This window comes from Myotis brandtii, unplaced genomic scaffold, assembly GCF_000412655.1.
Source record: "Myotis brandtii unplaced genomic scaffold, ASM41265v1 scaffold382, whole genome shotgun sequence".
Classification (NCBI taxonomy): Eukaryota; Metazoa; Chordata; class Mammalia; order Chiroptera; family Vespertilionidae; genus Myotis; species Myotis brandtii.
Genome location: NW_005364671.1, coordinates 1091992 through 1117657, shown reverse-complemented (window position 1 = coordinate 1117657; position 25666 = coordinate 1091992). Strand labels below are relative to the sequence as shown.

Genomic DNA, 25666 nt, shown 5'->3' with positions numbered 1-25666 from the left:
ACGCTCCAACCAACTAACCTCCGTGGCTAGGCTGGTTGTTTGCTTCAATATAAATTGTTCCCAGAACCATGTGCTTTAGTGGTTTGGCCTTTGTACTTTAAAGGGTTCTGATATTTTCCTCTCCCACATTAACTATTTTTATCTGACTGTATCGAGTTTTGTCCTGTCCCTTCTAATTTATAAAGTGCATGAACTTTGGGAAAGTTAATCTCTTTATCTTTTTCATTCAAGTTTGGTTTGTGTTCTATGTAGTTTAGCTTGCCTTGGTTTTTATAAAATGAATAAGCTAAGGTTATTTAATTATCAAAGTTTGCTTATTTACTTATAATCTTTGTTGTAGCGGGTTTGTTTGTTTATGCATGATTTCCCACTCTGGATGTCCTTTAATTAAGACTGATTTTTTGCCATTAAGCATGTATGCACCTTTAAGAGTAGGACAGTCAGTGTGTCACTTTAATTCTAGAGCTAATTATAGGGTAACTTGAGAAGATGGGATAATAAGTTGGTAGATAAGATCTGGAAAACTTGACTTTCTTAAAATATTTTTTAGTTAATGCTTTCTAGAAACATTTTATTGTAAAATTTAGAGCTTTAAAATCTTAGTACAATACTTTAGAATGGGATTCTTTTTTAAAAAGGTCTTAATTTTATTTGGTTCCCTCTAAACAGAAAAATTGTCACAGAATAGCTACTATGGGTTCTATCTGACTTTTTTATTCAACTTGTGTTCCTTCTTTCTGCCTCTGTTTTTTTTTTTTAAATATTGCTGTAATTCATTCTTTTTTAAAAAAATACTTTTATTGATTTTCAGAGAGGAAGGGAGAGGGAGAGAGAAATAGAAACATCAGTGATGAGAGAGAATCATTGACTACCTCCTGGATGCCCCCTATTGGGAATCGAGCCCACAACTCTGGCATGTGCCCTTAACTGGTATCAAACCCGGGACCCTTCAGTCTGCAGGTTGATGCTCTATCCACTGAGCCAAACCGGCTAAGGCCTCCCTTCTGTCTTTATTATGCCTCAGCTAAGTTTAAATGAGGAGGGGAATGAAAGGATGATTGTAAATACAATTGGAATTAAATGTTGTATTTCTTTGTCATCTTGTCTCAAGCCATTTTTTTTTATTGATTTTTTTTTTTTTTTTACAGAGAGGAAGGGAAAGAGATAGAGAGTTAGAAACATCGATGAGAGAGAAACATCGATCAGCTGCCTCCTGCACATCTCCCACTGGGGATGTGCCCGAAACCCAGGTACATGCCCTTGACCGGAATCGAACCCGGGACCCCTCAGTCCGCAGGCCGATGCGCTATCCACTGAGCCAAACCGGTTTCGGCTCAAGCCATTTTTAATTATCTTTTGTGTATTACCTTCCTTCAAGCAAAGAGATAGGGATGATGTATTTTTTCATTTATTCAAATAGGTTATTAAAAAATAGGCTAGAACAATTTTCCAGAAGTAGATTCCTTACCAGTAACTTTTAATAATGAATTTAACAAACGCTTATGATATTATTACAGACACTCAGAATTCAGGATTGTTATACTAGGGGCCCAGTGCACGAATTTGTGCACCTTGAAAAGGAACTGTGGGCTGCAAGGCTATGGTGGGCACAGGGGCAGGTCTCGGCCCATCGGCCCCGGCCCAGCTTGCACCCACTGACAGCACCGAGTGATTGGGGCCAGTGCCAGCAGCAGGTGCAAGTGGCAGCTGCTGCCCCGATTGCCCCTCAGGAGCAGGGGGAGGTGGAGAAGCCCCCAGGGGCAATCAGGGTGGGCAGCCGCCGCTTGCACCCACTGATGGTGCTGAGTGATCGGGACGGGGGCCGGGCCCCAGCAGTGGGTGCGAGCGGCAGCTGCCAGCCCCAGTCATCCCTCAGGAACAGGGGGAGGTAGAGAAGCCCTGAGGGATGATCGGGGCTGGCAGCCACAGCTTGCACCTGCTAATGGTGCTGAGCAATCGGGGCTGGCACCTGGCACTGGCAGCAGGTGCAAGCGGTGGCTCCAGCACCGGCAGCGGGTTCAAATGGGGCCGGCCGCCGGCAGCAGGTGCGTGTGCCGGGTGGGACCGCGGTGCACAGGAGCAAAGAATTTTCAGGAACCACCAGAGGCTCGCCCCAATGACAGCAACCAACGCCCCTCCTTGGTCTGGCGCCCTTGCTCACCTGCTCCACCACCCCGCCGTGGCCAACGCCCACCATATTCCGCACGCACCCCCTGGTGGTCAGCGCACATCATAGTGACCGGTTTTTCAGTTCTGCCGTTCTATTTGCATATTAGGGTTTTATATATATAGATAAATGAAATTAAGAGTGATATGGTAAAGATTCTAAAGACCCACAAAAAGTGGAAATGTAAGTGAAGGATGTAAAGAAACGCTGGCTTACAGACAACCAAAGTGTGTGTTTTTAATGGCAGAAGAGATTGCTACATGCAATTGAGAAGTAAAGTGATAAGGGAGAACTAAATATATTTTCTGCTCTTGGAGAATCTGCCTGACCTTTTGATTTTGGCATTCAATTTGGCTGTATGTTGCTTTTAAAGTCTTAGAAGAGTTCCTTTATTTTAACTGATTATGAATACTTTGAGTTCAGCCCTGGCCACATGGCTCAGTTAGTTGGAATGTTGTCCCCTATACCAAAAGGTTGCGTGTTTAATTCCTGGTCAGGGCACATACCTAGGTTTCAGGTTCCATCCCCGGTTGGGACACATACAGGAGGCAACTGATTGATGTCTCTCTCTCTCTCTTCCTCCCTCCCTCCCTCCCTCCTTCTCTCCCTTCCTCTCTCTAAAATTAATAAAACAACAACATATCCTCGAGTGAGGATTAAAAAAAAAAGAATACATTGAATTTAGTTTAACGTGAATATAAAAGATATACTTATCTTTTAATTAAATAGCCAACCTGGAGTGTGCTCCCAGGGGCCAGTTGAGTAATTATCTTGTTACTTAATCCAGAGAGCATACAGTAAGATAACTAAGAGATCTTAAAGTGTGGGAAATAAAGCAATCCTCCAGATACATTTATTTTTAAATTTATTAAATTTTCTGAATTTCTTACACAGCTGAATGGCTTTAAGAAGAGTGAGACTTTTGCCCTAGCTGGTTTGGCTTGGTAGATAGAATGTCAGCCTTCGGACTGAAGGGTCCCATGTTTGATTCCAGTGCAGGAGACAGCGCGCAGGAGACAGTGTGCAGGAGATAGTCAATCAATGATTTCTCTCTCATCATTGATGTTTCTATCTCTCTCTCTTCCTCTCCTTCCTCTCTGAAATCAATACAAATATATTTAAAAAGAAGAAGAAGAGTGAGACTTTTATAACTGACCCAACTAGTTAAAATTACATATAATTTTGTATAACCATTTAATTCTTCGATCTGTTGGGGGAGGGGTGGGGAAGAAGCAATTTACCATAAACTGAGTTGCAAGGCTTTAAAGATAAAAAGCAGGATGCTTGATACTTATTTTCTGTCACCAAGTATGTTAGGCACCAAGGGGAAAGGAGAAATGAATCCTTTACTCCTGAGGAAGCTACCATATTAGTTAAGGGGCCAAAATTAATGCTTATACATGAAGCATTTTATTATAGTTCATTGTGAAGTAGTATAATCAAGTATTATGTGTTTGATGTAAACTTTGAAGTTGGAGGATCAATTTGTGATAAGACAGTGAATCACAAACTTACTTTTTAGGTTCTGAAGACTTTAAATGAAGTCTTATGTGAACATCGGTGTAAAAAAGGAATAAAAGCATCCCTGGCTGGTGTCGGTGATTAGAGTGTTGGCCTGAGCACAGAAGGGTCTTGGGTTCAATTCCTGGCCAAAGGCACATACCTGGGTTGCAGGTTTGATCCCTAGCCCTGGTTAGGGGGATGTGGGAGGCAATCAATTGATGTGAGATCTCTCACATTGATGTTTCTCTCTTTCTCCTCCTCCTCCTCCTCCTCCTCCTCCTTCTTCTTCTTCTTCTTCTTCTTCTTCTTCTCTCTCTCTCTCTCTCCCTCTCTCTCCCCCCCCACCCTCCTTCCCTTTCACTCTCTCTAAAAATCAATGGAAAAATATCCTCTAAAGATCAGTGGAAAAATGTGAGGATTGACAAAAAAACAAACAAACAAAAAAGAATAAAAGCAAAAGAGCTGCCCTTATTAAACTATGAGTAGGGTAACTTGGAGCCAAAAAAATAATGAATAGGTGGTGAGCATGAATTCTACAATCTTATGCAGTTAGAGTATAATATATAAGGGTGGGCAAAAGTAGGTTTTCAATTGTAATACAAATAAATACTACAATAATTAATAAATAATAGTATAAGAATACACTGTGTTTTGCATACTCACAATTGTAAACCTACTTTTGTCAACCCTGTATATGTGTGTGTAAACCTTTTTATTGTTTACATACAATAAACAGTATTTTTTTAATAGTATCTTAATAGCTTAGTGTACTTTTACATATTAGAACCACTATCAAGATTGAGCCTATTTCCACGCCCCCCCAAAAGACTCCCTCATACCCCATCCAACAGTCAATACCTCTTTCCCAAAGGTAACCACTATTTTGACCTCTTATAACCATAATTGTGTTTTGCCTAGTTTTGAAGTTAAATAGAATAATTTATACAGCATTGTGAATTTTTTTTGTGTTCTTAATATGTATGTGATAATAGTTCATACTATTTTTTATTGGTGTACAGTATTCAATTGTATAAATATATTTTTTTATTAATTCTACTATTGATGTATATTTGAGTTGTATTACTTTTTGGCTGCATAAATCTGCTGTGACCATTCTTTTTATGTACATAATGTATATAAGCCCCTGATTATTTTATATATCCAGGAGTGGAATTGCTTTGTAATAGGGTAGGAATATGTTTAGTTTTTCCCACAGCATTTTATTACAGTACTTTTCAAAATACAGAGAAGTCAACAGAATTGTTAGGACACCCATATTCTCACCACTTAGATTCTGCAGTTAACATTTTGCCATATTTGTTTTAACACATATCCATCCCTTTATCAATCCATTCTGGTTTTTGGTGCATTTCAAAATAAGTTGCTAAGTAGTTTTCTAAAGTGGTTTCACCAATTTACAGTCCTATCAGCAATGTGTAAGAGGAATTCTATTTGCACTACATCCTTACCAGCACCTGGTATTATCGGTTTTATTTTTATTTATTGATTTATTTTTTTTGAGAGAGAAACATCAATTTGTTGTTGTTCCACTTATTTATGCATCCATTGGTTGATTCTTGTATGTGCCCTGCCTGGGATCGAACCCACAACCTTGATGTATTGAGACGATGTTCTAACCAACTGAGCTACCCCATCAGGTTTGTAGTTCTTATTTTAGACATTTTGATAAGTGTGTAGAAGTACTTCATTGTGGTCTTAATTTGCACGTCCTCAATGAAAAATAGATCCAATATGCATACTAATATGTGTTGTGTTTTTTTGTTTGTGGCTACCCTTTTTCACTTAGCATAATGTTTTCCAGATTCATCTGTTGTAGCATGTGTCAAGACTTCATTCCTTTTTATTGTGAAACTAGAGATTCGTGCACCAGTGGGGTACCTTGGCCTGGCCTGAGGGATCGGGCCAAAACTGGCTCCCCAACATCCCCTGAGGGGTCCCGGATTGTGAGAGGGTGCATGCCAGGCCAAGGGATCCCACCGGTGTACAATCAGGGCTGGGGAGGGACCGCGGGAGGGCTCCAGGGCATGGCTGGCCCGACTCGCTCAGTCCCGATCGGCCGGACCCCAGCAGCAAGCTAACCTACCGGTCAGAGTGTCTGCCCCCTGGTGGTCAGTGCATGTCATAGCGAGTGGTTGAGTGGCCTTAGCATATCATTAGCATATTACGCTTTGGTTGGTTAAATGGACGACTGGTCACTTAGCATATTAGGCTTTTATTATATAGGATATTCCATTGTATGGATCAGCCTCATTTTGTTTAGCCATTCATCAGTTGATGAACATTTGAGTTTCTACTTTTTGTCTCTTATGAATGCTGCCAGGACATTTGTGTACAAGTTTTTATATAGATGTGTTTTCATTTCTCTTGGTCACACACCTACTAGTGGAATTGCTGTGTCATATAATTCCATTTTTAACCTTTTGAGGAACTGCCAAACTGTTCTCCAAAGCATTTGTACTATTTTACATACCCATCAGCAGTGCTCAAGGGTTCCAATTTCTGCATGTTGTCCAAAAACTTATTTTTTTTTATTATAACCATCCTAGTGGCTATACTAGTAAAGTATCTCAGTGTGGTTTTGATTGCATTTTCCTACAGGCTGATCATGTTGAGCATCTTTTTATGTGCTTGTTGGTCATTTGTATATCGTCATTGGAAAATGATTGTTCAGATCCTGTGCCCATTTTTAATCAGGTTGTCTCTTTATTACTGAGTTGTAAGAGTTCTTTATATATTCTAGACCCTTGTCAGATACATGATTTGCAAAAGTTTTCTACCATTTTGTGAATTGTCTTTTCACTTTCTTGATGGTGTTATTTGAAACACAAAAGTTAGGAATTCTGATGAAATCCAATTTATTTTTTTCTTTTGTTACTTTAGCTTTCAGTGGTTGTGTCTTAAGTTTAGCTTAAGATCACAAAGGTTCACTCCTATGTTTTCTTCTAAGAATTATTTTTAGTTCACACAATTAGGTATATGATCCATTTGGAGTTATTTTTTGTATATAGTGTAAGGAAGGCCCACATTTATTCTTTTGTGTGTGACTATTCTGTTGTTACAGCACCATTTGTTTAAAAGAGTATTCTTTCCCCATTGTCTTTCCATTCCTGTCCAAAATCAATTGTCCGTAAGTGTAAGGGTTTATTGCTGGACTCTTCAATTTTGCTCCATTGATCTGTATATCTATCCTTAATGCTAGTACTACACTAGCTTTGTAATAAGTTTTGAACTCAGGAAGTATGAGTCTTCCACCTTTGTTCTTATTATTTAACATTGTTTTCACTATTCTTAGTTTTTGTAATTCCATATAATTTTAGGATCAGCTGTCAATTTATGCAAATAAGCCAGCTGGGATTTTGATAGAGCCACATTTGATTTTTCATTTGATTTTTTGCTAATCCTCACATGAGGATATTTTTCCATTGATTTTTTTTAGAGAGAGTGTAAGAGAGAGGGAAAGACAGAGAGAAACATCAATGTGAGAGAAACACATAGATTGGTTGCCTCCTTCGCATGCCCCGACCAGGGCTCGGGCCGGGGAGGAGCCTGAAAATCAAGGTCCCTGCCCTTGGCCGGAATCAAACCTGGGACCCTTTGGTCTACAGGCTGACGCTCTATCCACTGAGCCAAACCGGCTAGGGCTGAATTTTATTTATTTTTATATTTTTTTTAATGAACCTACATTGAAACATTATCAACCAAAGTTGATAGTTTACATTAGGGTTTACTCTTGGTGGTGTACACTCTATGGGTTTGGACAATGTGTAATGACATGGTTCCACCATTATAGCATCATACAGAATAGTTTCCTTCACCTAAAAATCCTATGTGTTCCACCTTTTCATCTTTCCCTACCCCTAGTCCTGGCAGCCAATGATCCTTTTACTGTCTCTATAATTTTGCCTTTATCAGAATATCATATAGTTAGAATCATACAGTAAGTAGCTTTTTCAGATTGACTTATTTCATTTAGCAATATGCATTTAAGGTTCCTTTAGAAATATGCACTTGAAGTTCCTCCATTTCTTTTCATAGCTTGATAGCTAATTTATTTAAATTAAGTAAATAGTACTTCATTGTCTGGATGTACCATAGTTTATTTATCCAAATACCTGTTAAAGGATATCTTAGTTGCTTCCAGGTTTTGGCAGTTATGAATAAAGCTGCTAAACACATCTATGTGCGGGGTTTTGGGTAGACATAAGTTTTTAACTCCTTTGGGTAAAAAGCAAGGAACACTTGCTGGATCATATTTGGTAAGAGTATATTTATGTTTAGTTTTGTAAGAAACCACCAAACTGTCTTCCACAGTGGCTGTGCTATTTTGTATTCCCACCAGCAATGAGTGAGAGTTCCTGTTGTTCCACATCCTAAATAGCATTTGATGTCAGTGTTTTGGATTTTCACCATTCTAATAGGTGTATAGAATAGTATTTTTTATTTGCTTGCTTTAATTTGTAATTCCCAGCATTTATTAATGTGATCGCCTTTAAGTGGGACAGGATGGCAAGAGGTGAATGGCGATGGATATTACTCTTCCCCCACATGGAAGTTTAGAACCAGCTGGATTTGAGTATTACCCTTTTCTCAGATAGATTAGCATCTGATAAAACCCCAACAGGTTGGTGCTGGCAAAATAGTTTCTCCTGAGGGCAGGCCTGATTAGAATAGAATGCTCTGGTATATGTCAAAATGGTCCCTTTTCTCCTCCCCCTTTTGGAGGCACAAGAAAAATTTTCTCTGATATTCACTGTGAGAAACTGGTAGGGTTCTTGGAGATAAAACTTACAAAAAGTAGGAGGTCCCCCTGGAGTTTTTAACTCAGACTTGATCTCTCTGAGCCTCCATCAATTATAATTCAGGTTTTCTTATCCCAGTGCTGGTTTTGCTCATGGTTCCTGCTCCAGTAAGTTGTGATTTTCTTTAGTCACCTGTCTATCTCTTTAATTTTTGAATCAGTAGTCTGCACTGTGACCTCACTTCTCTGACTGATCAAGTAGAGTTGTTGATTTTCCAGTTTGTTCATCTTCTTAGAATTTGTTATGATGGAGTGGTGGCTTCTATAAACTCCTTATAGGCCAGACTAGAAACTAGAAGTTCTTAATTTTCATAATAATTCTGTGAATATGTTTATTGTTATTCCCATCTTATAGATGAAGAAACAGGCTTTGCAGTAGAACTGGGTATCCTATGATTATTGAGTTTTAGACAGAAGGGGTAATTGTAATTGCACAGTGTGGCAGAAGAATTGTAGAAGAATGAAAGTAGATATGATACACTAGATTTGGCTCAAAGGCAGTCATGGGAACCTGGGAGTCCATTTTCAGTAGAGTGAAATCTATCAGAAAATGGGATATTGGAATGAAGTGGTTTATACAGTGATAATTGGGGTAATGAGACTTCTTTATAATGAAGTGGTTGGTTAAAAACATTTCATAAATCATATAATAGTAGGTTTCATATTGCATAGCAGTGTTCTGCTAAATTGACAAAAATACCCCTGTGCATAACATCTATTTTGTCTTTTGAAGATAAGCAGAGCTGCCACTCAGCAAAATGATAAAGTTAGCAAAGTGTGTTTTTGGTGTTCCCATGTTCTCTAACCTTTTTTTCCCCCCCTTAAGTGATCAGGGCTTGCTGTCTAATCTTTCTCTCCCAAATCAAAATAAAATATGGTACATTTATTATTAATAAATATTAAAGCACTAATTCCTGTCTATTAATTAAGATGAATTGGCCCAGCAGGCATGGCTCAGTAGTTGAGTGTTGACCTATGAATCAGGAGGTCACGATTCGATTCCCAGTCGGGGCACATGCCCGTGTTGCAGGCCCAATCCTGATCTCTCATCGTTGATGCTTCTATCTCTCACCCTCTCTCTTCATTTCTGAAATCAATAAAAACATTTTTTTTAAAAAAAGATTAATTATAGTACAGTAGGTCCTCGAATAACATTGTTTCCTTCAATGTGGTTTCATTATAACATTAATGGGCGGGGGGGATGGGGAGGGGATGGGCAGGATTTCTGGCTAGGGCCACTGTCTGTGTGGAGTTGGCACATTCTCACTTCTGGGTGGTTTTCTCCAAGTACTCTGGTTTCTTCCTCCCACATCCAAAGATGTGCACTTTGGGTGAATCAGTATGTCTCAGTTCTCCTAGTCTGAGTGAGTGTGGGGATGTGTGAGTGGCCCTGCCATGAAAAGGCCTCCTGCCCTATGGGTTCCTGCCTTGTGCCCTGAGTCGCTGGGATGGGCTTTGTTCACCCTGGAATCTGAACTGGAATAAGTGTATTGGAAAAGAATTATCGTACTTGTTTCTATTAATCTTTCTTAATAGTATGGAAATCTCATATTTATTCAATGTTTAATATTAGAAGTGCTTTGGGTTTTTATTTAAAAGTTTGGTGATGTTTTTGTGATAAAAAATATACCATAGGAACTTAATTCTTGTTTATATCAAGTAGCCTATGGTAAAATTGGTTTCTTTATACTAACGTTATTTTATTTAAAGTTGCAGCTTCCTAGAACCTGTTGGCGACATTAAGTGGGCACTTACTGTATGGTGTGCATGTATTTTATTTAGCATTATCTCCACTGGTAATTTGTATCCTAGTTTCTTCCCTCTTACTGTAATAGTTTTTAAAAATGTAGAAAGTAACAGTAGTAGATTTGGAGGTAAGAGAGTTCCAAAGCAATAGGGTAATGGAGGAGCAAAGATATCCAAAATATAAGACTCTTAAAAAGTAAATAAAGGACAGAGAAACCAAGATGGCAGCATAGGTAAACACCTGAAATTGCTGCCTCGCACAACCACTTCAAAAATACAACTAAAAGACAAAACGGACATCATCCAGAACCACAGGAAGGCTGGCTGAGTGGAAAGTCTACAACTAGAAGGAAAGAGAAAAGCACAGTGAGACTCAGAGGAGGTGGGGAAGTAAAGTACAGAGGTACAGAGGCGCCCGCGAAAAGGGCTGGCAACTGAGGACGCAGTTGTCTTTTTCAATCAGGAGGGAGACACAGGCTCCTGACTGCTCTGAACTCCAGTGGGGGTCCCAGGGCTCATACAGGGAGAAACTGGACGGTCTGGCAGCAGGCGGAACTCGGAACTTGAGGGCGGCTTTCCCTCAGTGGTGCTGGCAGCAATTACCGGGACACTGAGACACTCGGCCCCTTAGGGCAGGGCTGAGAATCAGCCATAGCTGCTTGCTCCGCCCTGTTGATTCTGAGACCCCGCCCCATCCAGGCTGCTGCAAAGCCTTTTGCATATGAATGCCCGGGTCCTTTACAACCTGACAACTACCTAACAAATTGCAGCTGGGCCAGACAGACCCAGAACTTCCAAGAGAAGGCCCAAGGCCCCACAGCAGCTTGCATTGCTTCTCAGCTGGGCCTCATCTGGGCACCCCCAAACCCCCAAAAAAGGAAGGGGAATCTGCATATCTCTTCATAGCTCCTGCTGGGTAACCTCAGGAAGAGGCTTAATTAGCACCTCCTTAGATCCAAGAGCCAGTGTACCCAGTGGTCAGAGTGGGACCACCCAGATTACAACTCCTCAGATTCATAAGGAACACACTCAGGGGGCAGACTCAGTGAGCACCAAAGCCCCACTGAAGCAAGTCTTGCCCCAGAAGGGTGTCTTCAGCACAGAAGTTCTCCCACTGCAGACACAGCTGATTCTCACTGCCAATTGGCCTGGAGGTCAATTCCTCCCAGTGACACCTAAAACAATCAAGGCATAACTACAACAAGACTGTGCACAAAGCCCACAAGGGGGTGCACCAAGAGTGTCCACCTCAGGTAACTGGGGAGGCTGAGCCACTGGGCCCTGTAGGACACCTAGCACACAAAACCACTCTACCAACACAGGGAAGCAGACAAAATGTGAAGACAAAGAAACAGGTCACAAATGACAGAAATGGAGGACAGCAAACGACTGGATATAGAGTTCAAAACCACGTTTATAAGGTTTTTTAAGAATTTTATGGAAACCGCCGATAAATGTATTGAGATCCTTAAGAAATCTAGTGAGACCCTCGATGTTGTGATAAAGAACCAATTAGAAATTAAGCATACACGGACTGAAATAAAGAATATTATACAGACTCCCAACAGCAGACCAGAGGATCGCAAGAATCAAGTCAAAGATTTGAAATGCGAAGAAGCAAAAAACACCCAACCGGAAAAGCAAAATGAAAAAAGAATCCAAAAATACGAAGATAGTGTAAGGAGCCTCTGGGACAACTTCAAGCGTACCAACATCAGAATTATAGGGGTACCAGAAGAAGAGAGAGGGCAAGATATTGAAAACCTATTTGAAGAAATAATGACAGAAAACTTCCCCTACCTGGTGAAAGAAATAGACTTCCAAGTCCAGGAAGTGCAGAGAACCCCAAACAAAAGGAATCCAAAGAGGACCACACCAAGACACATCATAATTAAAATGCCAAGAGCAAAAGACAAAGAGAGAATCTTAAAAGCAGCAAGAGAAAAAAAGTCAGTTACCTATAAGGGAGTACCCATACGACTGTCAGCTGATTTCTCAACAGAAACTTTGCAGGCCAGAAGGGAGTGGCAAGAAATATTCAAAGTGATGAATAGCAAGAACCTACAACCAAGATTACTTTATCCAGCAAAGCTATCATTCAGAATTGAAGGTCAGATAAAGAGCTTCACAGATAAGGAAAAGCTAAAGGAGTTCATCACCACCAAACCAGTATTATATGAAATGCTGAAAGGTATCCTTTAAGAAGAGGAAGAAGAAGAAAAAGGTAAAGATAAAAATTATGAACAACAAATACATATCTATCAACAAGTGAATCTAAAAATCAAGTGAATAAATAATCTGATGAACAGAATAAACTGGTGAATATAATAGAATCGTGTATAGAAAGGGAGTGGACTGACAATTCTTGGGGGAAAAAGGGGGTGGGGGGTGCGGGAAGAGACTGGATAAAAATCGTAAACCTATGGATGAGGACAGTGGGGGGTGGGGGTAAGGGCAAAGGGTGGGGTGGGAACCGGGTGGAGGGGAGCTTTGTGGGGAAAAAAGAGTAACAACTGTAATAATCTGAACAATAAAGATTTAATTTTAAAAAAAAAGGAAAAAGGGTCCTAGCTGGTTTTGCTCAGTGGATAGAGCATTGGATGAAGGACTGAAGGGTCAAGGGTTCAATTCTAGTCAAGGGCATGGACCTGGGTTGCAGGCTCGATCCCTGGCGCCAGTGCAGGAGGCAACCATTAGATGTGTCTCTCTCACATCGATGTTTCTCTGTCTCTACCCCTCCCTTCTTTTCTCTCTAAAAATCAATGGTGTTTGAGAGAACCAAGATGGTGGCGTAGGTAAGTGCTGCTACTCGCCGCCTCCCACAACCACATAAAATTACAAATAAAATACAGAACAACCATCATTCAGAACCATCTGAAATCTGGCTGGCTGGTAGGAGGGGCAGAGGCTTGGAACTGGCTGGTCCGACACCCTTTTGTGGTGCTTTTCCAATTGGGAGGGTTATCTCAGCTATGGTAACCTCCTGTGAGGAGCAAGGGGTCTCAGCCCCACACCAGATCCCCAGCCCAGGGTTCCAGAGCTGGGAAGAGAAGTGCCTGTAACTTTGGGCTATAAAAACCACTGAGGATTGTGGCTGAGTGACTTGGAGGCTACTGGAGATCCAGGCAGTTCCTCTTAAAGGGCCAGCATACCAGCTTACACAGACTTGCTCCCTCTAAGCTCCAGCACTTGGGCAACAGCTTAGGGAGAGCCAGGGACATGTGGGGAGGAACTGGATTGTCTGGCGTAGGAGCAAGAACTTGGGGAGGCTTTCTCCCAGACAGGAGTGCTTGCAGGGGTCATTGTTCCTGTGCTGGGACCTCCCCCATCACAGAGCTGACTAGCAGCCATATCTAAGTTTCCATCAGCATGGCCCGCACTCTTTGCTCCACCCTGGTGATTCCCTGAGATCCTGCCCCATCCAATTTGCAGCCCCACCCAAGCTGTTTGCAGGGGCTTTTCCATATGAATGGCCTGTTCTGGCTCAGGCTTCAGACTTTCCTAAAATCTCTCAAGCAAGCAGCAGTTGGCAGCAGCTGGCTTCAGCATGCCCTAAACCTATCAATAAGAGGCCCAAGATAGCTTGGCCTCGCCTGGGCACTTGTGGGCCCAACACAAGTGGCGACCATCTGCAGGTCACTCTGTGGCTCCTGCCAGGTGGCCCCAGGCCGTGGCTGACTTTGCACCTATGTGGAGGCCCCAGAGCTAGTGCGCCTGGTGGACAGTTTCAGAACATATCAGATTACAACTTTACGCATCTACCAGCAACACATTCAAGGGGCAGAATTAAGTAAGCACCAAAGCCCCACTGAAGCAAGTTCTGTTCCGGAGGGGTATCTCCTGTACAGCAGTTCTTCCACTGTAATCACAGCTGGTACTCACAGCCAATTGGCCTGGAGGAAAATTCCTCCCAGTGACACCAACAGCAATCAAGGCTCAACTACAAGAAAGGGCACACAGCCCAAACAGGGGCACACCTAGAGTGTCCAGTTTAGGTGACAGGGGAGACCGAGCCACTGGGCCCTACAGGACACCTACTACACAAGGCTACTCTACCAATTCCAGGAGACATAGCAGCTCTACCTAATGCATAGAAAAAACACAGGGAAGCAGCCAAAATGTGGCAACAAAAAACAGGTCACAAATGAAAGAACAGAAGAAATCTCCAGAAAAAGAACTAAATGAAATGGAAGCAAGCAAACTACTAGATACAGAGTTCAAGAATCTTAATGAGAGCTTCAAGGAACTTAGTGAGACTTTCAAGGATCTTAGTGAGAACTTCAAAGACATGAAAAAGGACCATTCAGAAATTAAGTATACATTAACTAAAAGAATAATTTACAGGGATTCAATAGTAGAGTAGAGGATTTCGAGAATCAAATCAATGATTTGGAATATAAGGAAGCAAAAGACACCCGATCAGAAGAGCAAAAAGAAAAAAATAATTCAAAAATATGAAGATTGTGTAAGGAGCCTCTGGGACAACTTCAAGTGTACCAACATCACATTATGGGGGTGTCAAAAGGAGAAGAGAGAGCAAAATATTGAAAATCTATTTGAAGGAAAACTTCCCCTACCTGGTGAATGAAATAGACTTAGAAATCCGGGAAGTGCAGAGTTCCAAACAAGAGGACCCAAAGAGGCCCATACCAAGACACTTCATAATTAAAGTGCCAAAGGTTAAAGACAGAGAATCTTAAAAGCAGCAAGAGAAAAGCAGTCAGTAAGAAGAAGAAGAAAAATGACAAAAATAATGAACAATAAAATGGCAATAAATATATATAAACAGTTGAATCTAAAAATTAAAATAAATGAACAAGAAATCTAATGAACAAAATAAACTGATGAATAAAATAGAACCAGAGGCATGGGAACATGAGACAGTGACGAATCTCAGAGGGAAAGGGGGTGAGGGGCACAGGAAAAGATTAACCAAAGAACTTATATGCATATGTGCATTACCTATGGACACAGACAAGGACATCTGTAATACTCTCAACAATAAAGTTTTGTTTTTTTTTAATCAGTGGAGAAAATACCCTTGGGTGAAGATTAACCAAAAAAAAAAAAAAAAATGTAAAAAAGGAAAATGGGGTATTAAAATCACATAGAGAATCTAATGGATCTAGTTATAGAAAATACAGCTGCAATTAGATTTAAGTGAAATTTTCCAGTTTAAAAAGGATTTATTTTGGATTTTTAAAAAAACATTCAAAAAGATATAAAATTTTACAATACCGCTGTCAACGTTTTTTGTTCCCGTATACTACTTTGGTAATTAGTCAGTAAGACTGATTCTCAACTGGGTCCTTTTTCAAACTTCACAACATTCATTTTCCATTCTCACTTCTTCTCCCGTAAATCACTGAAATGTTGACTTCTGAGCAAATTTTCATCTCATTTTATTGCTTCATAATTGCTAGATTAGTTATTACACTCTGGAAGTAATACAATGGCACCTCTAGAGTCTTGAGTTATGTAGGACTATTTGTGTTACTGGGTGAAGTCAATTCTGCTTTTAATTCTTGTACTTGGTTTTAACATTTTATTCTCATTGTCTTTTCCCATTCTCACTGGTTCTTCGTCTGCTATCAATATGTCTGCCCTTGCAGTACCTCTCTTAAAATTCTGCATATTGGAAAAATCAGATAATCAAGTTTGTCAAATTTCCTAGGAGCTGCCAATAGAGAGATCCCAAAGGCAATGCCTATGAGTAAAGAAGCTTTTTGTTTGTGAATAAACTATTTGGGGATTTCATAAACGGGCACCTTGTTGTTTTTAAGTTTAAAAGATGTGTTTTTAAAGTTTCCTTGGCACAAATTTGTTTAAGTAAATAAAGTCAATTTTAGCAGGTTACCCACATGCATATGAGAGTAGAAAAGATAAAGGAAAGAAACCTTTAATATTGAGGTAAGCTTATCAGTGTTTCATTTTTCACATACCCCTCCTCTTCCCCACTGTTTCATTATCTGGAATTTCCTCTCATCCCTAGAATTTCTTTCTCAAGATGCCTTTTATTTTGTAAAACATGCTTTAATTAGCTAGGACTCCTTATAAGATCTAAGTTCTGCCTTTCTGCCTCCGAGGCCACCATGACTCCTGTGAAAAAGCTTGTGGCGAAGAGGGGCAAAAAATTTTTTTTCTACATAGATTTCAGACTTTCAGCCATTTTTAAATGGTCCCATTTCATGCTATCTAATCTTAAATGAAGTCTGACAATATACCTAATAGTGTTGCAACAGCAAAATTCAACTGAATTCTTATACCGCACACCTTTATCAGAACTCTGTGGCTCAAACCCCAAAGGCTTTGTGGTTTCTGGCAGCAGTGACATGAACTCATGACCTGCAATTCAGAGACTTCCTCTTAGGAATTCTTAACCTTCTTTGTGGCACAGAAACCTTTGGCAATCTGATGAAATTTATGGACCTTTCTTAGATTTGTTTTTGAATGAATACATAAGATTACCAAGGAAAGCAGTTATACTGAAATGCAGTTCTATCCCTGATCCTATAGGGATCTATGAATCTAAGGATTATGTATCCGTCAATCTAAAGATTACATTGAGCTTAAAAATTTAGATCTCTTTTTTTTCTTTTTTCGTTCCCAAGTTTTATTCAAGAATTCATACAAAATTTGCTAGGTAAATGAGCTTTAATCCTCATCTTCCTGCTCTTCTTCATCCTGGTATATCTAGAAGTAACGCAATTTGTAACTCTCTTTGCTGTTAGCAACTACATGCAACCAGTCACGTAGATTATTCTTCTCAAATATTTTTTGCTGAGATATTTCAAATACCTTTTGGAAAAAGGCCACTCAGACGTTACAGTGATTTTACTCTTGGTTCTTTCAATGGTTACAGCCCCTCCGCCGAGATTCCCAGCTTTTCCATTCACTTTAATTCTCTCCTGAAGAAACTGCTCAAAGTTGGCAGCGTCCATGATTCCATCTTTTACGGGGTGGGTGCAGTCAAGGGTAAACTTCAGAACCTGCTTCTTTTTTTTATCACCCCTAACTGCCTCTGCCTGCCTGATCGCCCCTAACCCCCTCTGCCTGATCGCCCTAACTGCTCTCCCCTGCCGGCCTGATCCCCCTAACTGCCAGCCTGATCCCCCTAACTGCTCTCCCCTGCTGGCCTGATCGCCCCTAACTGCCTCTGCCTCTGCCCTGCCACCGTGGCTTTGTCCAGAAGGTCATCCGGAAGATGTCTGGTCTAACTAGCATATTACCCTTTTATTAGTATAGATTCTGTATATTCTATTTTATATTTTTAAAAGCTCCTAGCTGTGAGTCTCTAAAACTGATTTCACAACCCACAGGTTGGTCTTGACTTGCAGTTTAGAAAACATTTCATGACGCAGAGCCAAAAAGATAAGATTGTGAAATAATTTAAAATATTTTGTATGTCCTGAATTTTATTTTTTTTATTTTTATTTTTTTATTTTTTGTATGTCCCAAATTTTAAACAAGGTCTCTTGGGAATCCAAACTTGCCTCTCTATAAAAGCATATCCAAGAGAAATGAAAACATGTTTACATAGAAACTTGTATACAGATGCTCACAGTAGTATATTTATAATAGCCATTAAGTGGAAACAATTCAGATGTCCATCAACTGATGAATGGTTAGGCTGGGGCATTTGGGGGGGGTGGGATAGGGGAATGACTGCTAGTGGGTATATGGGGTTTCTTTTGGGTATAATGAAAATGTTCTAAAATTGTGATAATGGTTACATAAAAATCATTCAATTGTATACTTTAAATGGGTTAATTATATTGTGTAAATTATATATCAATAAAGGTATTATATTAAATGTAGGTGTTTTGCCTTATAGTGATATCATATTTTCTCAATCGTGAGATGTACTTAAAAAAATTTTTTTTCAATGCTTTTTGCACTCAGAATGTAAATTTTAATTGGTATGTACATTTGCTGGGCTAAAATGGTTTTTCACTTAGCTTCAAAAATTGTTAGAATCCAAGAAATGTATTTCCTAAAGAGTTATTTTGCAAAATTCAACCTAAGTTCAACAGTCTTTGGAAGAAATTAATATTTATTGGTGATGTTAGCCCTGGCCCTTCAAAAAATAACTTTAAAAAAAAAAAAGAGGGGGAGGTTATCTGTTAGAGAACTTAATGCAGTAAATGTAATACCAGACTTCCTGAGCTTCAAAACCAACCCTTGGCTGCTACAGACATATTCTTTTTGGAATTAATACACTTTTTTTTAAGCTTACATTTTTTTTTTTTTTTAGCTTACATCTTTTAACTCCTTAAAGGTACATATATTCTGACTCTGATGATTGGTTTTGCAAAGATTCTTGGGCTTATTGCTTTTAGCTTTTAAGTAGGAATATTATTTTTGCATTTTCTGTTTAAGTATGAAAGACAAATTATGAAATGCATATTCTTATTCTTTGAGCTGGTAAAATTGAAAGATAGGATGCTTAAATGAGAAAAATTTCAGTGTTTTTTGGCTGTAACAAAGAATAACTCATACATTTAGACCGAGTAATATTTCTTGGTCTACAACTACCCTGGAGATCTGCCCCACTGGTAAGCAATTTTTTTTCAGTAAGTGGGTGCTATTTCCCATCTGGAAGCTAGTTTGCTTGGTGAGAAGGAAAAGGCAGTCTAGCTTAGAGAATAAAATGGTGGTGGTGCTAAGGCAGTGGTCAGCAAACTGCGGTTCACGAGCCACATGCGGCTCTTTGGCCCCTTGAGTGTGGCTCTTCTACAAAATACAGACTTCTGCGCATGGGCCACGAAGTTTCAATCGCACTGTACGTGCGCGCCCACACGTGGTATTTTGTGGAAGAGCCACACTCAAGGGGCCAAAGAGCCGCGTGTGACTCTCGAGCCACAGTTTGCCGACCACTGTGCTAAGGAAACTCTTGTTTTAGACAAAATTAACTCTGAGGTGCTTATTTTAATGATCAGAACCAGAAAGCTTTCAAGGAACCAATACCCATCTCTCTTACCTAGGGGCTTCCGGCTTTTTCATTTGTGGGCTCTCCCAATTTCTGCTTCACTCAGCATTTCTAATCTATCTTTTATACTATCAGTTTCCTTATAACTTCAGTTTACACATACCTCTTATTTGCTGCTTGATGACCTTTCAGGTCAGTTGTGATTCAGTTTTCTAATTCTAATTCTAAAAGAAGAATCTAATTGGTTCAATCTCTCTTTACCAGTCAGGAGGTACATGTCATCAAATGTTCGCTACCCTATGGGTCAACTAGAATGTACTAGTATGCCTGTCCCAGAAGTTGCCAGATCATGGGCAGTTTAGGAATAGTAGGACCTGTGGGTAAGGTAGTATCTTCTTTTTGTTTACTATTTCTCTATCCCCTGCTATAAGGGATTTAGGCTTCATAAACACCTTATCTGACTTGGTCAATATCTTTCTCCTTTGCCTAAAACAGTATCTGAAATGTGATTGGGTGTTCAAGAAATACTATAATTTGTGCCTGGGCTCAAAATGTGACCTTGATTTCAGTTGTTTTGATATTTAGGTAGATGAATAAGCTTATCTAATGACTTGCTAATACTGAGTGCCTGTGGTGATAATGCCTACCAACCCTTCTCTAATTAGGATACTGTTTATAACCCTGTATGATAAGTGGTCAGTGAATATTTATGTAACGAATGAAAGAAGCCAACTTTTTCATTTCTTTAAAAACTAAGCAAACAAATGCCGAACCACTTCCCTGGAAGCAGTGTTTTTTCCCCGTGAAGATCACTCTGGTTTGTATATTTTTTCATCCTATATAATCCTATATAATAAAGAGCTAATATGCAAGTGGTCATCACGCCCTCACTCCATCATGCCATCACACCCTAACGGCTCAGACTCAACACTGGGGAGAGAGGAACGGGGACCAGCCAGGCTGCGGCCCAGGAGAGAGATAAGCCGCCCGCCCCATGGTCCCCTGCGGCTGTGGCCGGCCTGGGCAAAGCCGGCCCGGGTCCTGGGTGCCTGCGGCCCGCCAGAGGGAGGGAAGCACGGGTCCCGGGTGCCTGCGACTGGCCGGAGGAGGGAATCCTGGGTCCCGGGTGCGGGGCGAGGCAGAGGCGGTTAGGGGTGATCAGTCCAGAAGGGGAGCAGTTAGGGGCGATCAGGCAGGCAGGTAGAGGGGTTAGGGTTGATCAGGCAGGCAGGCAGGCGAGCAGATAAGAGCCAGTGGTCCCAGATTGCAAGAGGCAGTCAGACATCCCCCGAGGGGTCCCAGATTGGAGAGGGTGCAGGCCGGGCTGAGGACCCCTTCCCTCCCCCCGTGTACGAATGGGATGCTAACTCTTTCCCCCTCTAAATTATACGTATGATTGTATAATTTATGTAAAAATTATCCTTTATGGTTCCGGAACTGCATTAATGCTAATCTTTGGGTTTTTTGGTTGGATAGTTGGTTGGTTTGGGGGTTTCTTGGTCAAGAATCATTGAACAGCAGTTAGAATATGCATTGAGACCATCTATTCCAAATTCTCCATTTTATGGCCTTGAGTTTCAGTCTGGCAAAATTCAGAGAAAACATTCCCAGTGGAAGACTGCAGCTGGAGAGGGGGTGGTGCCAGCAGCCACTTGTAAGGCTGTATGGAAAAAATCAGAAGAGCTTACTCAGTTTTTACTGGAGGAAAGGATACAGCTTTTGGTGACAAGCTGCATTCTTTAGCAGTGACTTTATTTTTCCTTTACCACAAACCAGACTTGTACTATTTCCAGCCTCAGCACATTATTTAGGCACTTCCCCACTGCATTGTTTTAGTTTCTGAAATTATATCATATTCCCTAAATTCAGTCCAACTTTTAATGCAGTACCCTTCAGATAGACATGTTTATATTTTGATCTGTTTCTTTCTTGGCTTGTAAACTCCCTAGGATTGGGGCCCATTATATTTTTCACAACATCCATCCTTTTATAGGTGCTTCATTATATATTAACAAGCAACTGGAATGCTTCAGAGATTGTTCTCATGAGGGCAGACCTTGCTTTTTTGTGTGACTGACTCTCTCTTTTTCCTTTATTCTGCCTCAGCATATTTTGGAATCCTTTGTTTCTTTTTTGTTCTACCCTTTCCATGCTGCTGCATTTCTTTTCCTAACACACATTTTAATTTTAAATTACTCATTTTCTTTAAGGTAAATACTTTTCCTTGGATTGTCTTGTTTGTTTTTGTTGTTTGCATGGATAATTAAAGAAAGCATTAAGGAGGGGAAAATGTTTAAATTTAGACAGTTAAGTAGTTGAAAGGGATAGAGGGAAGGAGAGAAGAATGATGAATTAGGAAGGATGTCTACCTTGGATGACTAGTGACGTCATTAGAGGAAGGCCCAGATATTGAGGCCCTATCTTGGTAGGTACTTGACTTACATTTTCTTAGTTATACATTATAATACACTTTGAAGATAGGTATTCTGTTCAGTTTTCTGATGAGGAACCTTATGCTTAGAAGTATTATGGTTGCATACCTGATTAGTGCCAGAGCTAAAATTCCATGAAATGTCTGTGTTCTTTCCACTATAATTCTCTATCATTAACCTAGATAGTGGGCATAAATATTCTTTTTTCATTTTGTTAATCCTCACCTGAGGATATTTTTTCCATTGCTTTTCAGAGAGAGTAGAAGGGAGGGAGAGGGAAAGTTGAGGGGAGGAACGGAATATCTATGTGAGAGAAACACATCAACTAGTTGCCTCCCGCACATGCCCCGACCAGGGGCAGGGAGCGAATCCACATGCTCTTGACCAGGAATTGAACCTGTGACTCTTCAATTCACTGGCTGATGGTCTGATCCAAGCATGTCAAACTCAAAGGCTAACAATGGGGCAAATAAACAAGGTTTAAGTTTATGTGGGCTGCAAAAAAACAAAAGCTTAATTTTTCATAGAAACGTAGGTTTATTTTGATAGAGACATGCTAAATACAAAGGGCTGAAATAAATGAGTAATCGTTAACATAAAATAATAGAACATGCTTGAACATTAACTTACCAGACACTGAATAACTGCACAGATTAATAAGCGTAACACAAATAAACCTATTTTTCTTGTTCTCCGAAAGCAAAATATTGCCTGTTGCCCACACCAAACAAGTCAGTCCAAGACTAATGACATGGCAGTCAGCTGCTAAAATATTCGCTGCTACCGATTGCCACATCATTAGTCTTAGACTGACTTGTTTGGTTTGCTGCACGTTCCGTGCTGCCCCGTTAGTCAACACATGTAATAGCAAGCGGTCGAACTCCTGGTCAAGGGGACAATTTGCATATTAGGCTTTTATTATATAGGGTGACATGAATTACAGAAACATGAGTGCTTTGGTTTAAATCACTTAGTTACCCAGAAATGTTTATTGAGTCCCTATTATGTGTCAGATACTGTGCTGAATAAATAGTATATACATTGGTAAGCAAACAGATACAATCCCTACTCTTATCAAGCTTATAGTTTAGTGGTGAGGAAGTACATTAGTCAAATAGTTGCATAGATAATCACATACCTTTTTAGCCCAAGTACAAAATATCTGTTGTGCTTTCTGTGTTCTCTGTCCACAAAAGTGAACCATAAGACTGAAAAAATCTAGCCTCTTAAAAAGCACATGCTTAGAGATACTACTCATAGTTTAGTTCTTTTTATAGTAGGTGTGTTCAAGGATTTTGGAGTCCCTTATTACCCATAGTCTTATACCAGTTGTTCCAGTGTGACTTCATATATGTCATATCTTGGTGTGGATGGCAGCTCATCAAGACTGGCCAGTTGGACTGGGACTGTGAGAGTCAGGAAGGTAGTTTAGACTGGGAATGGTAATCCAAGGGTTGAAAAACTCAGAGCTGGCAGGGGTCACAACAGAGGTCAAAATGTTTCTTGTATTAGGGACAAGCCAAAAAGCCAGGAACAAAGCTAGGGACAGTAGCAGTTAGCTTAAAGTCTGCAAACCAGTCATTTGATGATGGGGAGAAAACTGAGGGTTGGAATAACTTACAAATGTTGACATTTACATAGCCTTTTGATGTTATCTTATATACAAGTATATCATCACCCTCTAAAGTGCTGCTATTATCTCCATATTCAAAGATATAAAGAGACGTGGTTCAAGTCACCAAAGTAAATAGCCAAGACTCCAGGCTTTTAATATTTCAGGCTGAAAATCCCATATTCTTAGATAAAAGTGTTTTTTAAATTGTGTTCCATTGATTCATAGGATTCTGCTAAGGTACCCCAAGTAAGGGGTGGGGTGGGGATGGGGATGCACATCCCCTTTAGGTGACATTCCATCCCGGCCCCATTCTACCAGAGTAGCTCAGTCTTAAATATTGTGATTCTAAATAAGATTCCTTTGAACAACAGTTATGTTGCTTAAAAAGTCAATGAATTAATAGGCTATGTTACCTTTTTAGACCAGGTAGTTTATGAAAGTGACACTGGACACTAGAAATTCCCAAAGTGAGTGCAAGGAGAAACTGTCTTATATTGTTTTAAAACAACTTTCTTAGGTTAGGTAGCAGCAGAATTTGACCTTCTCCCAACCTTACAGTAAGAACTATTTGAAGTAGCCCACAGAAGTTCCAATTGAAGGACAGACAGAGAAGTTATGATTAGACTTAGAGTTTATTTTTCTACCAGTAATAGGATCTGTTTTCACAGGGGCAATTTATAGATGGAGTTGATGTTCTTTGAAATTCTTAATTCTAGACATTATTGAAATTATAAAACCTCTATTACAGATGAAAAACCTTTATAGAACCCTTTATTAGAAATGCCTTATTTTGATGGCTTTCTTGAAATGTTATTTCAGTGTACTGTTCTTCAAAGTGATGTAAATGGACAAAATCCACATCATTTAACTTATTGATCTTCTTGCTATCCAGCAGCCACGCATAGTGTAGTGGAAATTATTAGCTTAAAGCAGTGGTCGGCAAACTCATTAGCCAACAGAGCCAAATATCAGCAGTACAATGATTGAAATTTCTTTTGAGAGCCAAATTTTTTAAACTTAAACTATATAGGTAGGTACATTGTTATTAACTTAATTAGGGTATTCCTAAGGCTTAGGAAGAGCCACACTCAAGGGGCCAAAGAGCTGCAGTTTGTCGACCAAGGGCTTAAAGGGAGACCAGAATTCTAATTCCAACATTGTCGGTAATTATGTGACTGTAGGTAGGCAAACTTAGGCCGATAAAATGGAAGAGTTGGTGTTAGATGAATTCTAAGATTCCTTTTTTTTAAAAAAAAATATATCTTTATTGATTTCAGAGAGGAAGGGAGAGGGAAAGAGATAGAAACATCAATGATGAGAAAGAATCATTGATTGGCTGCCTTCTATACATCCTCTACTGGGGATCAAGCCCACAACCTAGGCATGTGCCCTTGACTGGAATCGAACCTGGGACCCTTCAGTCCACAGGCTGACACTCTATCCACTGAGCCAAACCAGCTAGGGCCTGGTGCACAAAATTCTTCCTTTTTGAGAAGTTTTTACTTACTCTGCTAATCTACTTCATTTTTTTAAATTAAATTTTATTTATTTGAATTTCTGCTTTATTGAGGTATGATTAATAAAGAGCCTTTATATGTTTATCTCATGCTGTACCAGATATACTTGCAATTCCCATTATATATATACACTAGAGGCCTGGTGCACAAAAATTTGTGCACTCGGAGGGTTCCCTCAGCCTGGCTTGTGCCCTCTCGCAGTCTGGGACCTTTTGGGGGATGACCACCTGCTGGTTTAGGCCCACTCCCTGGGGAATTGGGCCTAAGCTGGCAGTCAGACATCACTCTGGCAGCCTACACCAGTGATGGTGAACCTTTTGAGCTCGGCGTGTCAGCATTTTGCAAAACCCTAACTTAACTCTGGTGCCGTGTCACATATAGAAATTTTTTGATATTTGCAACCATAGTAAAACAAAGATTTATATTTTTGATATTTATTTTATATATTTAAATGCCATTTAACAAAGAAAAATAAAAAAAATGAGCCCGCGTGTCACCTCTGACACGCATGTCATAGGTTCGCCATCACTGCCCTAACCACTCCCCTGCCAGCCTGATCGATGCCTAACTGCTCCCCTGCTGGCCTGATTGCCCCCAACTGCCCTCCCCTGCCGGCCTGGTCTCCCTCCCCTGCAGACCCGGTCGCCCCCAGCTGCCCTCCCCTGCTGGCCTGATCACCCACAACTGCCCTCCCCTGCTGGCCATCTTGTGGTGGCAATCTTGTGACCACATGGGGGTGGCCATCTTGTGCGGGGGCATGATGGTCAATTTGCATATTGCCTCTTTAGTATATAGGATATATGTATATGTATATACACATCTACACTAATAAAAGAGAAACATGGTAATTAGCGTACGACCGCTACCCTTCCCATTGGCTAATCAGCATATCCTTATGCAAATTAACTGTCAGCCAAGATGGCAGCCGGCAGCCATGC

General features: G+C 40.3%; 1 protein-coding gene and 1 pseudogene across 1 annotated transcript in view; one reads left to right on the top strand and one right to left on the bottom strand.

The window, feature by feature from the left end:
• RNF11 (ring finger protein 11) overlaps nucleotides 1–25666 on the top strand; it is a gene marked incomplete at its 5' end in the record, with an annotated part of 39521 nt that overhangs the window by 5585 nt on the left and 8270 nt on the right. The window lies entirely within an intron of this gene.
• Nucleotides 16838–19441, bottom strand: LOC102263526 (annotated as a pseudogene).